The 15,165-nt window shown below is 37.4% G+C and overlaps 1 protein-coding gene across 2 annotated transcripts in view; it reads left to right on the top strand.

Moving 5' to 3' along the window:
- The window catches only part of LOC117423409 (fibronectin type III domain-containing protein 3B-like), a 234,023-nt gene that overhangs the window by 148,456 nt on the left and 70,402 nt on the right, over positions 1-15,165 (top strand). The gene's annotated exons all lie outside the window — the stretch shown is intronic.

The raw sequence follows: 15,165 nt of genomic DNA, 5'->3' as shown, positions 1-15,165 counted from the left end.
CCTGGAACCCTGGAAAAAATATCAACATAAACTAAAAGGTGAATGGCAAGAATGCTGTCATTACACTTTTAAATTGTTATAAATAGCACATAGTGTTCTTTGTCCCCTTCTATTTTTAATAGCAAAGTATTGCTGGGATTGCATACAAGGACGCTACAGATGAAGCCATGGTACATTTATACAGTGCATACCAGTGTGTGTGTGTCTGTCTGCCCAGAGTTTCATTTCTACCTTAAATTAACCAAACTGTAGCCAAGCAGTCTGGAAGTGTGCAACAGGGGTAAGGTTTTTACCTGTGTCACTGCTTCATAAAACCCTTTTGTGCGTGAGATTGGTTTGAAAACTGAGTGCCAAAATCTGAGTTATTTGTTTGCTTTAGCTTGGGCTGAACATTTATTCATGCTTCTAGCTAAAAGGCAGCGCTCTCTTTTTTTGTTAACAAAATTGCCTTGGAGTTAGTGGTCTGTAACTGTCCTATTTCCCTTCGTTAAGCAAAAAAAGAAAAAAAAGACACCGATTCACTGTGCTCTGTAATATGCAAAAACCATGAAGAGCAATGCACCATATCCAAAACTGCACAACTTGTAGATGTCTCATGCTGTTTTCTTAAAAGTGAAGTTCTACTCCCAACTTTGCTGTGGGAGTTAGGAGCAATAACTAATGAGAAATGGGTGCACATGCATCCAGAGCAATTGAAAACATCACATAGTGTGGTACTGACTGCTGATGGTAACCCTAAAACAATGACAATGGTATTCATTCCAGAAATTCCATCAAATTAAGCCTGTAAAATGATTTGTTATTATTGTTCTATTTTGGCTCTCTGACCAGCAAAGGAGAGGTTTTGTCCCAGATCACCATTTTCCATAATGTATGTGCTGGAATTTAGCGTAAAAATGTTAAGAGAAAAAAGTCACAGAAGCACCGAGCATCCTGTTGTATACAAAGAGCAGCTGTCTGTTTCTTGTTATTCAGCTTGATAGCATAGTGTTGGTGCATGGCAGTAGTGTACAGCCTATAGTTTCTTTGGGAGTTTAGTTGTGATGGATCTGAAGATCCCCCACTTTCAGGGCCAACTCTACAGTATTAAGATCATTTTTACTTCGTACTTTGGCTGTCGTAATAGAGGTATTTCTAAACTGTGATCAAACAATGAATCAACTGTCACAAAATCGGTCTCTTCAGTTTTAATCAGGAAGTTAATTCCACATATTGTGAATGTCATGGTCCGTCCTTCTGTATGTCACTTTGTTTGGTTTTTTTTGACCTACTGTACTTATGCATGGCTTCTGGTGTGTGAGAAGTTACTCTAGGTAAGGCAGCTGTTTATCTTGGGAACCATTTGAATTTGATTTCACTTTGCATGGAAGAAAAAATGAAAAGGAATATAATTATTGACTCCCTTTTTTACCCAAGTGACTTTTGTATTTTAATACACCTTTTAAAATGATCTTTTCTTTCTTATTTTAAACTCTTTATTGACATATGGAAGCCCGTTTCAAAGTAGTTTTATTAGCTGACTTCTAAGTTCCATGTGTGCATGACAGTAGACATTACACTTCATTTATATCCTTGTCGTTCATGCTTGCTCAAATAAAACGATTTCACTGGGGGACATGATTCATGATTCCACAGTGAGTTTTGCCAACAGTATGAACGGACAATATATGATATTGCAAACACAGATTTGTCTCTATACACTTTATCTAGAGGCCTAGACACACTAGTAATGTTAAAAAGGAATAGCAGATGGTCTTTGAGCTGCTTTGTAATTTTTTTTGTGTAACACACACTCACAAATACTGCACAACCAGAAAGACACCGCCATATACACTTCCTGTGTACACATGCCCTCACACACAAAAATGAACCTGGTTACTGCTGTTAGAAGTTGTACATTTTATGTGAGGTTTCTAGCATCATATTATGTTAAATATATGTGTGTAATAAGAGCTGGCATGGAAATAAAGCCAGCTTCCAGTGATGTGATTCTGGCAGACTCCTAGCTGTCTCTTAACACTGTAGCTGTGTCTGCCAAGGGATGGTGCTGTGGGATCCCTATAAATGGCTGGTGCAGAAACACACAGGTATCCATTTCTCCCTTTCCCTGCTCTTAGAAATTAGCTAGAAAGAGGGGCTCTGTTGGCTTTCACTAGACCCCCCTGCCTTTCACCTCTGGAGGCCTGGGTTTTCAGGCGGTGTTCAGGTCAGGAAGGGAAGCTTTCATGGAGCCTGATGGCACTGTGTCACAGAAGGCTAAAGAACTAAAAGAGCTAGAAAAAAAGGCATTTGAATATAAACGCCTATCCCTTCAATATGTAACGGTTGGCCATTTTGTTAGCTTTTAAAAGTTTTTAGTACAAAACAAAGCCTGAAATGGGAAAATAACCAATCATAGTTTTGCTCATAACAGAAATACTTTTGGTTGCATGACTGTGATAGCTTCATTTGAGCATGTGTGTCCAGGAGGACTGTAATTAAAAAGCAACAGCACTAAATAGAGAGATCCCTTCACAGCAGAGCAAGAGTTTTTTTGTCTCTGACCTAACTGGACATTCAAGGTCTTGGCACAAGACTAATCTTGTGGCTTTATGTGTGTTATATAACAATGTTAAATAAATGTGAAACACTATTTTGTCTGTCCTAGCCAGGACATGCTGTACAGCACAGGATACTGGGAGGGCAGAATTTTCTATTCATGTCTGTCCGCCTTTGGTATTAAAACACTTGTACACATTCACATATAAATACTATTTTCATATAGCTACTGCTTCCTGTGCTCAGCTTCAGGGCATTCTGTAAGACTGTAACCAGGAAAACCTGTCTTAACCTTGTTAGTGCACAGCACCATGGATTCCAATGGAATCTGACACTGATGTGGCCAGGGAGTGTATTATTCTTATACTGGGCTATATCATCAGATTTCTTTAAATACCTTCAAATCCAAATAAAAGCCCCCTTGAGAACCACATGCTGAGGCATTGGGAGATATATATATCTGCCACTCCCTGTTACCAAATTATCTTTACAGTGAAACCCTGTTAATCCATTGCAGTAACATGGTGCCTTATCAGTACTAAATGTGGTACTGTACTAGAATCGCTGGTTCCTTATCCATTGTGTTGTCTGTACTGGCGATGCTGTGATCCCACTGTATGAGTGGGTTGAAAAAAGGTTGCCACAGTTTTGTATTTAAAATAAACCTGGTAAGCATTTAGACAAATGTGTTGACAATACATTGCTATCACAATATATTTGAATTATGAGCAGACCTAAGCATTGTTCAATTACCATAACTAGCTTTAACTAGAAATAATGTGCTGAATTGTGAAGTTCCTCCGTCAATGACTTTTTGTATTGTATTGTACTAAATCACCACTGAGGGTTATAGGGCAGTGGTTTTTTGATCATTGCTGTTTTTGACTAGGTGAATCTATACTCCGGTAACATGGAGGGGGCAGGGGCACCAATGATCTATGAAAACTTGGCATATAGCTAAAGTTAAGCACTTAAAATAGTGCTCAGACAATTTATTTCCAAATTAAATTGAAGGGTCTTAAAAGTAGAATTAATGGGTCCCCTCTCATTTTACAGTGGTAAAAATGAAATCGATGAAAATATATCTGTTTAAGTGGACTATTTAATGATTCAAACCAAGTCTACTGCTATCAGATTTCTAAAACAAATCACTTTTATTTTTATTTTCTCTTTCAAAGTAGAAAGCAAAGTTTGCATCATTTTAAATACTGTGTCCAGTTTTGGTTACTTCACTACAAAAGAGACAGTATTGCAATTGAGAAGGTACAGAGAAGGACATTTAGACTCAAAGGCATGAGCTATGAGGACAAGTTAAAATAACTACATTTCTTCAGCCAATAGTATGGGAAGGTGGGCTTAGTTGAAGGGTATACAATCGTAAATGTTATACTGCAGATAAGTGAACCCAAGTTACTGCTCAGCACAGAGTAAGACAAGAGGGTAAACAGAAGCCGAGTACAAGGAAGTTTAGAACAGGTAGGACGCACTTTTTTAAATAAATGCATGGAATAGCCTACCAGGTCAAGTAGTATCATCTAAAGAATTACAAACATTAACAAAACATTTACATTCTGTGCTACAACAGTAGATCATCTTAGTAGTGACCAATGCTGTGCTATGAAGAGATGGTCGCTGATGGACCAAACAACCTCTTCTCATTCCCAAACTTTTCCTAATCCTTGTCTTTACAGATGTCTTGTGCTCTTTTTTTATCCTGGTCCCCCACCCAGGATCCTGCTGTCCTGTTCTGGCTAATCACCCTGGTTTTGTGTTTCATAGAATGAACTGCATCTTCCAGTTCACTGCAACACAGAACAATACAAAACACAGAAAAAAAAAAAAAAAAAAAAACCATTTATATTTGAGTTAAATGTATTTGGAAATTACTCCAGTGACATTTGTTTGATGGGCAAAAAAAAAAAAAAGAGAAAATATATATTATATAATTAATAATCATAAAGTAAATCTGAAGCTGTTTAAATGCCAGAGATTTGTTTTGTGTCATGTATATTGATTGTTAGGGTTTTATGACTTTGTCTTGCCCATAAATCCAGAAACTACTGAAGTGTCAAACAAAGGTTTCATTTTGTGAAAGCGCTTTATACAGAATTCAAATTTAAACTGTGTTGCCACTCATCTTTATAAAAGAGGTCTTTTAGCTGCTGTGTAAGAGTATATGAAGCCCGCCACCTTGAGTCATAAACTGTGACCGGTGAATAACTAAACTGTGTCAGCTGCCTCAGCATGTTGCCTCTGCAGACCATTCAGAAGGTAGCAGTAACTGAGAAGGAAGGAAAAAGTACCTATTTATTCACTATACCTCTCACTTTAGGTTTTAAAGTATTTCGAGAATTTTTAACAATCCGTCAGCAGTGCGCTCTCGGATTAACCCTGTTACTTTCTTACACATTTCGATATCTTATTTCTTAAATTATAATCTGACAGAAAAGCAGCAACACTTGATCAGAAAGCCTACTTCAGCATACAATACATGTCTGCATTATAACCACTAAATAAGCGCAACATCTAATGTTAAAGTGTTTTAATACTATACTGTGACAAAGAAAATGAATGCACCACAACTACAGCAGACTGGAGTACAGCTGCACTGTGGCGTGTTTATTTACAAAATAAAAGATTTAAACAAAACTAAATACTGATACAAAACAAAAGGGCATGTGGGCCAAAATAAACAGACAAACAAAACACTAATACAAACAATTATTGTGCTGGTTTTCCTTTCTTTAACTCCTCTCTACTCCCATTCTCCACTCACTGAACACCCAACCCCATTGCACCTGCAGGTCTTTGTGGTGGTGACTGAGGGATTAACTAGCTATTAATTACCTTATTATCCCTCAGTCAGATTTTGCACAGGTTTATTAATTCTGTGTGACTGTTAGCTCGTTAAATAATCAGTAGCTGATAGTCATGCATTCTCACGAGGCATTTTTAAAAATAATGGCGGACAGCACCTCGCTCGTCCTGCAAAACAATAAGGGCTTTTTGTCGTCATATATACAATACAATAATAATAACAATAATAACAATAACAATGTAGAGATGTTCGCCAATATATATATATATATATATATATATATATATATATATATATATATATATATATATATCCCATTTGGTGGATACAGTGTTTGAGAAGGTTGTTGTCATAAGAAGCTGCTGCAAGAGTAGCCCAAGCATTTAGTAAAGCTAATAGAATCTATGACAAATGTTCCGACAATGTCTTCAATCATGCATGTGTATCTGGCTCACTGGGTGATGTAGTAGGAAGCAGGTCTCAAGGGGGAGACATCTTGTGTCCGTGCAGTAAAGACATGCCTTTCAGAGTTGAGTCAGACAGACAGTGTGGAATAAATGTTGAAGAAAAGAGTTTTTGGAGCAAGCCTTGATTGTGAAGGAGGATTAGGGTCCACAGCTGGTGAACACATAAAATCTGTGCTATTCGGAGATGAAAAAGAAAAACCTTTCTGGAACTGAATACATAGATGGTCTTTCTTTTTATATCTTCTTGTTAGTTCACTTTATTATTCTTGACTATCCCTTCCTTCCAGTTGGTCTCTGTACAGGGAAGATGCAGCATCTTTTTGCAAAGAATAGGTCGTGAACAAAACCCAACTGAACCAACAGCCCTAATTGTCCCTTGCTTGATTTGTATAATTGCATATTAACTTATTAGGAAAATGTCAAATATGATAGTGCTTCAGTCCTGAACTGAATAGTCCACTCTCTACCACTCAGGCCTGGTCCTCCCTCAAGGCCGGACTGCCAGTTGTAATGAGTTTATGTGTACTGTTTTTGTGATGTGCATTAGGGGCTGATCTTAGACCACAAAACTTATTTCATTTGAGCCAGGCTTTAAAGCTTTAAATGTTTAAACAGTAGATACAAAAAAAAATAAGAAATACGAAATTTTACTAATCGTTTAACCAAAAACACATACCGTTTTATAAATATATTGCATCGATTGGTGGAGTGGAAATAAATGCTAAAAAGCTTTAAAAAGCAGTACTGATACTTCTTAACGTTCACAAGTGGATGCTGAAGACGGGCATTATGCATACCCAGATTGACTTGTGTGGAATAACAATATGCAACTGATTTCCAAAGCCATTGCAGAATTTACTTTTGCACACTAAGGTTGATTTTTAACTTTCTGCTTCATTTGAGAAGCATGTATTTTGACCCCTGAATGCTTAATTAAGGCATAGAAACAACTACATACTTATTTAAACAAAGGCTAAAAATAGATACACCAGTGTTTTATTTCTACTTTTAATGACTTGTTTACAGTTGCACTCTCCTGGGACCTAGAACATAGAAAGTAGCATAAGACTGATAGAAAGTCGAGCATCATAGCCCTTTTAATGCATTCAAACAACCTCTTGCATACAGCCCCAGGTTAGTTGTTGAGCTACTCATTTTCTTTTGATTTTGTAGTGGAAGTGGGGTAGGGTTGGAGGGTAATAAAATGTCCAGTTTATTACAATAATCCTGATTTTATGCTTTTACTTAATCCTGACGTTCTCACTACCAGTTTGTAGTTCATTCTGTCTTAAATAACTTTTTTTCCCTCCTTCCTCTGCCTGCCTTTTGTTAGTCGGCTTTTTAAAATGAAGCCATACCACAGATCTCTCCCACAGTAGACCGAATGAATGTAATTTCCCAATGTCCAGTTTAATTACATGGCACTGAACACCACCCTTATAAGACAAATAAGTTGTCTACAGGAAGAAAGAAATATTAGCATTAGTTGCATTGGCACTGATCCTTTTTAGCTTTAGATGACTGTTAGAAACATGATTATTTATCTTACAGAAAAAAGTATAATCAAGACAAAACAGAATATCCATCAAGTCATCATAATGTAATTAATTATTGCTCCAAAACCTGAAGTGGGATCAAACTTGCTCAGCTGGAATTCACGTCTGGTTTCCAGACCTCAGTCCCATTCTATCAGGACGTGCAGCCTCTTATTTACCGTCTGTCTGGAATACTGGCTAAAAGGAGTCATAGAAATGTAAAAGCGGCCTTGCTATATTATTCAGGTATTTGGCACCTTCTTTTTTTCTTTCAGACTCTCAAACCTCACACGCTACTGTCTTTACCATATTCCATGAAGGAAACCTTGATATTGCAGAGGGAGTGAGACATGAGGCAATAGACAACCTTTTTGGTCACAGAAAAATCTTAATAGCAGCATTTAATGTTATCTATTACCAGTCACCCCCCCACCCTGAACACTTCAAAGTTTTTTTTTTTTTTACTAACAGTTTTGTATAGTGGGCTTAACAGGAAACAAATATCCAACCACCAATCCACATTCCTCAAAAACTGATTTGAGGGTACCACTGCTCTTGGCAGATGGCTGACTTGCATGTATTCAATGAGCAGATGATTATCTATTCAAATATGAATGTATTTAGTAAGCAGCTGATTTGAGTGGGTAAAACAGACAACACAAAACGAACACACTTCCCCAGGCGGTATACATGTAAGTGCCAGTCTGGTGCTGGGGGTGCAATATGTTTGGAGGAGGGTAGTTTAATGACACTGGGTATCATTAACATTGTCTGATGTGTTGCTTTGTGAACCAACTGAAATAGAAGATAGCTCTAAAACAAGTCTTAAACCCCATAAACTGGATTGTCAAGAGTAAAAACACACAGAGAAGTTGCTATTTGTTAAACAGCTACAGGTCTAAAGCAGGCCTACAGTTATGTAAAAAATAAGGCAGTTTGAAGCTGTAGTTCTGACATGCTGAATGTGTTAGAAAAGTGACTGGTGCTAAGCGCTTTGTTGGTTTTGGCTGCTAACCTGGACCAGACTGAGGCCATGCCGTCCTCCTATTGAGTTATCTGGAGCATGCTGCATTAACTTTTCCTAAATACACTGATTGTTAGGATGTTCAAATTCTGTAGACTGATTTTGTGTGTATATATATATATATATATATATATATATATATATATATATATATATATATAATTACAGATACAATTAGATTATAAATCACTTTTGACAATGAAATGTTACTATATATTACAGATACAGTTAGATAATATTACAATTAGATTATAAATCACTTTTGACAAAGAAATGGTGGTTTGGAAAATGTGACCTTTGAAGTAAAACTATAGAAACTAAGCAGTTGATTTGATCAGCCTATAGAATGAAATCCAGCTGTGGCTTTTCCAGGCGGGATATACTGTAGGCTGATTAAATTTACCCCTTAGTCCATTCGAGAATGCCCCAGTGTAATAAGACTAGACTGATGAAGGGAATATCCTAAAACATGTCTTACAGTTTTTACCTCAGAATTGATATATATATATATATACACACACACACACACACACACACACACACACACACACACACACACACTATAGTTAAAGTATAAAAGTCTACTGTTTTTATTGGTCTCTCTAGAACCTGGATTGAACATGATTTAGCCTCTTCCAAAAGTGTTTGGTGTCTCTATAGTCATGTTTTTAAATCAGAAAGAGCCTGGACGGCTCATTTAGTCAGTACTGGAAATTGTCATGTCCAGCTCGTAATCACTTCTAACTATTTGCAGGACTGTGAGCTTAGTGAAGATTTCTCCAGTGTCTCTTGAGTTCAGAACAACAGATTCCCAGAGCCAGGAAGCTGGCTGGACTAATTAACCAAAACTACTTATTTGTGGTAGTCTTGATCTGCATGGGATTTTCTAATCCACATACTGTATGAATGACCTTAAGGGGACTAAAACTTCCAGTACACTGGAAACATGGTTTAGTTTATTAAGAAACACAGGGCAAAGAAAACAGCAGGTGGCTGAACCAGATTATATATATATATATATATATATATATATATATATATATATATATATATATATATATATATATATATATATATATATTTAGATTTTACCCAATTTTCTCCCCAATTTGAAATTCCCAATTCGTAAGCCTGGCTCACTGCTGCAACCCCCGCGATGACTCAGGAGATACGAAGATGAACACACCCGTCCTCCGAAATGTGTGCCGTCAGCCGTCTGTTTCTTTTCACTCTGCAGCCCCGCCATGCAGCTACTTCAGAGCTACAGCATCGGAGTACCACACAGCTCTGGGCTGCTTGCAGGCAGGCCTGCAGGCACCTGGCACCTGGCCAATCCACAGGGGTCGCTGGTGCGCGGTGAGCCGAGGGCACCCTGGCCGACCTAAGCCCTCCCCACTTCGGGGCCGCTCCCTGGGAACTCCTGTCCACGGCCGGCAGTGTAATAGCCTGGACTTGAACCAGTGACCTCCAGGCTATAGGGCGCATCCTGCACTCCACGCAGAGTGACTTTACCAGATGCGCCTCTCGCGAGCCCCCTGCACCAGATATACTTAATACAACAATGCGATGAAGCTCAGTAAACTGTATACTTATAACTTCTACTTATATCTTGTCCAGTTTCAAAACCATTGTACTTAAAGGTACTTCATATAAACTCAGCCTTGCCAATGAAATGGTCTGTCATTACATATTCATAATGCACAGTTCTGTACATTAGAACATAAAAACGGTAACCCGATTAGGTGGCGCCGACTGTTGCCGATTCAGTCCAGAACTTTGTCTGTTCGACTTTTAAAGGATCTCACTAACATACCAGCAACAATGTGGCCTTGTAACCCATTCCAAACACTCTCCATTCTCTGTGGAAATAAAATGCATCCTACCTTCTGACCCAAGTATCTCTCCACTCAGTTTCTTACAATATCTGCTGGTCCTGGTCTCTTCACAGCACTTAAATAGTGACTAGGGCTATCCTTTAGAATTTCAAAAGAAGTCCCTCCTAATCCATCTTTGTTCTAGGCTAACAAAATTGATACTTTTTTATCCATGGGAATAGTCTGAAAATGTTTATTCTTAAAAGATGTAAAAATGTACAACTTTAGATGAAGTTTCATCATGTCTTAAATCGCGTGTCCACTTGACGAATCGGGTTGATTTGATCAACCTATCCATGTATAATACAGCACTGGGGATTCACCCTGGACTTCATTAACCTCCTGTTGAGGGTCAGTCGTGGGATAGCCAGGGGTAGGTGGTTGATACAATCCAGGATAATTCCCAGTCATGTAAAAGGCTGTAATAAAAGCTTGCTGTTATTGCAGAGGGGTAATGGTTGATCAAACCAACCCTTTTGTGTTTTTAAGGTTTTACATTGGAATCTCTGATTGACTTTTTGAAGTTCTGGATTTGTCTTTGAATACAGTGTGGGGTAAAGCGAAGTGAATCAGGCCCTGGGGCTCATCTTTGGGAGAGAAAGAGGGAGGCTCAAAGAGCACGGTGTGTTATGGCTGGATGTAGTGCAAGTGAACAGCACAGCTTGAGAACCAGATGCAGAACCTTCACGATGATGTTACTGCCTTGGAATTGAGGATTTGTTTAAACAGTAAATATCACAGGGTTTTCTGCATCCTACAGGCTGCTGTCTAGCCAAATAAATTTCTCACTTGTCTCTCAAAGCTCTCCTTGTCTCTCTCCTCATCCCACTGTCTGTGTCTGGCATTTCACTGATTGTTCTGTCTTTTCCCCTGACCCCTCTCCACTCCTCTGTTCCTCTATCAGCTTGCCCTTGTTTCTCAGCCTCCCATTATCTCTCTTTCATCACATTTGCTTACCACATGCGCAAGGCAACTATCCTGGGAAAAAGGGTGTTCATTTCTGTGCCAGCCTGTAAATACTTGCCAATTATAATATAAGTTTGTTTCTGACTATGTTTTAGTTCAAAATGCTCTTAAAACAATATGTTACTATGTGCGAAAATCTGGCAATACGTTGCCGTGCCAAACAGTAATTCAGCTCTAACATATTTAACTGTTGACCTCCAAATGCTTAAATGGTATCTGCCTTGGTGGTACATCAAGGCTAAACAGGTGTACTTACATTTTCTTTAACATCATCACCACAAACATGTCAGACCTTGACTGTTTTCTTTTGGATATGGATAGTCTGTGCTGCAGTAGTACACTGTTAGCTAAACAGTTGAATAAATGGCCAAGGCGGGTACGATAATGACAATGACAGCCAGTCTGTTACAGTATTTCACTCTTTCCCTGCTGTAACAAAAAAAAGCAGTTCCTGTTAAGTGGTACTAGCTGTCTTCAGTTGTATGAAAACAAAGCACCAGCTATCCTACTGCTGAGAAGAAACAGGTTATCAATGCTTCAGCATTATTAGCATTAGCAACATTAAAACAGTCCCCTTGCTGTGAATATGCAGATGGTCAATTACGTTTAGCAATTATAATTGCTACCTTATCACTTACCATATGATAATAGGCTGGGACCATACACATGTATGAGGCTAGATCACAAAGTTGACATTCAGCACAGGAAATTTAGAGTAAAAAGCACTAGAAAGCTTAAACTCAAAGCCTAGCTATGTGCAGCAGAAAAAATGGTTCCATGCCATTGGGGCACTGTAAATATGTACAAGATTATTACACATCAGAGGGAGAAAGTTGATTTGAAAGCCTTGGCTATCACTCCATCAACCTGTGTAAAGGCCTGTACTGTTGTAAAACCCTTTTACAACAGTACAGGCACAATTAAAAATAATAATAATAATAATAATAGTACAAATAAAAAAAGTTGTTGCTAAGCAATTATGTAGCATGGCACAAAACATTTTTATCCTCCCTTTTTTAGGTTTTTTTTTGTGTGTGTGTGTGTTTAATGTTTTGTACCAAAGTAGTTTGTTTTAAATGGCATTCTATAGGAGCACACTGTGTTTTTTCATGGCTAACTCTTATATATAGCAGTGCAGATTGTAATGTTACTGCTTTTCAGCAATGTTGTTACTGTAACTTCATGAATACTGTATTTAATATATCTGAGCTCCTACATGAATATCTTTCGAGTGTGTGGCAATAAAGTGGCAAATCAACCGAATATTTTTTTCATTTTCCCTCAGCAACAGTAAATTGCAGCTTAAGTAGCCAAAGTAACAAAGCAGAGCTGCCATTCTGTGTCAGAGACGTGACTTATCTGCCATTTTCTGGTGCAAACAAGAGGTTACCTGCAACTCATTTGCAATGTATGTGTACCTTAGGTTAACTGAAAGAGTAAGTAACTTCACATTACCTTTCTTTAGACATACTTTATATAATGTATATAATGTAAGCTATATTAGGCAATATGTCAATGTAAGTGCCACCCCCATCTAATGCACAGCAGTGTATTGTCGGTAACCAAGACAACATGATCAAAAGAGTTATGGCTATTCTATAATGATATATTGGGAACTGAAGAGCAGCCCCAGAACTCGGTGGAAGTTTCTTAATAGATGTAATAATAATAATAATAATAATAATAATAATAATAATAATAATAATAATACATTCTTAGAAAGGAAACTGTTTTTCAATAAAATCCACATGTTAGCTGGATACACCGTTCTCAATAAAAATGATGAATGACATACCAAACGAGAAGATGAAAAGTACCAATGGCATTAAATAAGTGACTAAGTAAACAGTTGTCAATTTGGAGGTAATTCAGTGTCACGTTGCAGTGACATCATCACACCAGTCATTCCTAATCAGTCCCATATGTCCAATAAGACATACATATGTTCTCCATATCAAATTCAGTAACCAACCCTTTATTTCACTCTGTCGCTGAGACAAATACAGATCAAGCAACCAGATAAAAGCCCTTGAGAAAAAAAAAACCCAAAACAAGCAAACAAATAGGCAGTTTAGCAACAGTGATTAAAACTGAAGAGCTGGGGGGCATTTTAAATGACCTTGGAAATACGCTTTTGGATCAGTTAAGCCAAGCTTTTTTTTTTCTTAATTTCCTGTTTGTATTTTGCTTTTGAAGGCCGAACAAAGTGCATTGTGGTATAGTACAGTAGGGTCGTTGTCTTTTTTGGCACGGATGTCTGTGTATTTAACCAGTATCACAACATCATCTACCTACATGGCATTTTCCTGTATGCTTTATCCCTATCTCCAGTATAAACTTTGCCTGTTAAAATAACAGCTTTCAAGTGCATCACAGCAACATATTTTAGTGTGCATTTTGTACTTTGTTTCACTGTGTTGTGGACTTGTGGGGAACGGAACAGGGGTAAAAAAATGTTTTATTAATGAGATAAAGAGGGTTAAAAAAAATATTATTTTCACTATTGGAACTGAGATTTTTGTTAAGCTATAAATGTGTTTCTCATAAAGCTACCGCTACTGCACTTATAATACATAAGACAAAATCAGATTTTATATAATGGAAATGAATAACTTAAAATTAAAACATAATCATAAAAAAAAGAATCTCCAAAATGCTTGGAATGCACATGTATGGTATGGTTCTTTGTCTGAATGCTAGATATCTTTGCTAGTTGGCGTTGATGGGTTCACTTGAATGGTTTTTTTTTTCTTTCTACTTCCATTTGAGTGCTTTTGTGTCCGTAACTCAATCGTGAAAGTACAGAGAGGTCAAGGAACAGCCTCTTGTTGTGTGAGGCAGTGTAATAAAAAGAAGATGGCTCTAAGTGGTCAGACAATGAGTCCTAAGATATTCAAGATGCCCCATCAGAACCACCTGGTAGGAATTTCTGGATTGTGTTTGGATTTTCAGTGTTAACAATAAGGTTCAAGAAAGGGGAGGCCCACTTGTTTCCTTATTCTGGGATAATAAAAAAAAATAAAAAAAAGACAGGCTTTACTAGCAGCACGCGTTTGCCATTAGGAAACACAGTATATGTATATGTATTTTTGGTGCTAAGTCTGTTGGCTTTTTCATTTCATTTTCAGATTACTAAAATAGGACAAGTACAACAGCTACTAAAAATGTTCTTACATGCCAGTAAACCACGGAAAGTATTTTTCAGCAATACAAGTAAATGCACATCTGTGGTCTAGTAAGAGGTGTGATAGCACTCAACCACAGCATACAAAATATTTTACAAGTTTGTCAACCATATGTCAAATGTATTACTTTGTTTTCTGTGTTTTGTGATCTCCTGGTTGTAGATATTTAACAAATACCTCTATCTTGCATCAATCGAAAGTTAGGAGTCCCTATAAATGACTAAACAGGTTCCATTTTTAGAAGAGATTGCATATGACAAAAAAAAAAAAGCTCACGGTCAATGATGTGGTCAAATGTGTTGATTTGATTCACAGTTTTTTTTTTTGTTTGTTTGTTTTTTTAGAGCATTTTCCAGCACTGACGAATCACCCTGGAATGCATCAACCACTTATTTTTAGGGCTAATCCTGGGATATAACCACATGCTGTTTTATGCAATCCAGGGTGATTCCCCAGTTCTGCAACATTTGGTAATATGGGACTTATTCCCCCATGAATTAAGTAATTAACAAAAGCTTCCTGCTTCTAATGTAATATCTCAATAAGTAAAAAAAAAAAAAAAACAGCCGCCAATTAAGGACATAGTTTTAGGGGACAACCACCCTTATAATTGGCTAGCTAGCTATTATTCCTACAAGTAGGGTATAACTATTTTGTAATTAGTATATAGATAAGATACAAAACAAGTGCGGAGACCTTTTGAATTTGGTTGACACGGAATGCCTCTATAGGTCTAAAGGTTAGTATTGATCTACTTA

Source organism: Acipenser ruthenus, chromosome 17, assembly GCF_902713425.1.
Source record: "Acipenser ruthenus chromosome 17, fAciRut3.2 maternal haplotype, whole genome shotgun sequence".
Classification (NCBI taxonomy): Eukaryota; Metazoa; Chordata; class Actinopteri; order Acipenseriformes; family Acipenseridae; genus Acipenser; species Acipenser ruthenus.
This window is presented reverse-complemented; position numbering and strand designations above follow the sequence as displayed.